A 1,333-nucleotide genomic window follows, 5' to 3' on the forward strand; every position below is an offset into this window, starting at 1 on the left:
TGCAAACAGGACTGATTCTTTCTTTTGTGTAAACTGCACAGCTGCCTATCCAAGGTAGTCAGAGTTGGTACAACCGAGGGTTGGCCATGGACCAGAGAGTTGAGCATGTCTTGGACTTCATTCTTACATATAAAGAAACACAGGCACTGTGATTATTAAGATGTCTGTCCTGTGTAGTAGGTAGAAAATGACAATGACCGAGAAGAGAGAGGCCGTGTTTAAGTGTTCTTGGACAATTAAAGTTATTTAATAGGCTGTGTTCCATAACTATGTTCTAACCACTGACTGACTTTTAAGCTTTTGAGAGACTGCTGCAATGACCACATATGCACAATGACTACTTCTGAACATTGTATGTCTGTCTTGCTGTGGGGTTGCCAGGGGCAGGGCCGCACGGGTGGGGGGGGGGGATGTGGAGGTTAGTTCCTCCCCTACTTTGTGAACTATACAGTTGGCCCAAATGTATAGGAGCAGACCACCATGCACATGCAAGCCTCACAACAAAGCCACTTTACTCTCTTGAATCATAACAAACAGGCCCACAGGCACTTCCTATGGGTTAGAATGAGTGAGGTTGGGATAAGGACTGAAGAAGCCAGCCTTGCCCTAGGAGAACCTTACCCCAGGCTGCAGGATGTGGGAGTGTCTACATCTGCATGGACTTGGGCCCTAAAGTCCAGTGCTCCCTTCGCCCATGATCCTGAGATGGGGCAGGCCATCTTGTTATCTGCCCTTTTATTCTTTGGGTTCCATCGCCCAGGTTTAGAATTAGCTTTGGGAACATTAGAAAGCAAATATTTTCACTGTAGCAAGAAGCTCTTTTACCTTGGTAGGAGTGTGGATGGGGTGGGGGGAGGGTCTGCGTATGTAAATGAGCTGTGCAGGAAGATCAGTTGGAAGGGTGAGCAAAGGGAAGGGGGTCTTGACAGAAGGGACCCTGCAGAAGAAGGCAGTGTGCTTCATGATCACACATGGGGAGCCTGGGTTTGCCAAGGACACAAGGATGCCTTCCTGGATTGATGTCCCTACAGATAGGGCTTAGACAACAAAAGAAGGAAACAGGATATTGGCTGGGAGCTCTCAAAGGAAGCAGTGTAGCTAACCATACAGGCTGTCAAGTCAGGGATAGCTGAGCATCTGGGAGATTTGGGAAAGCTGCTGGGAGTGTGGCCAGCTTGGCAGGAGCTCACAGCAGGGGTGGGGGTGGGGTGCAGACCTCCATTCCCTCTTCTCCTCCTTCAGCTGTGCAGTGGAGGCTCTAGTTCCCTTCCCCACAGAAGGCTTGGAAATGGGATGGTGAGGGCTGCATGGGGATTGGCAGGACTCAGAAGAT

This window comes from Acomys minous, assembly GCF_964271855.1.
Source record: "Acomys minous genome assembly, chromosome: 6".
Taxonomy (NCBI): Eukaryota; Metazoa; Chordata; class Mammalia; order Rodentia; family Muridae; genus Acomys; species Acomys minous.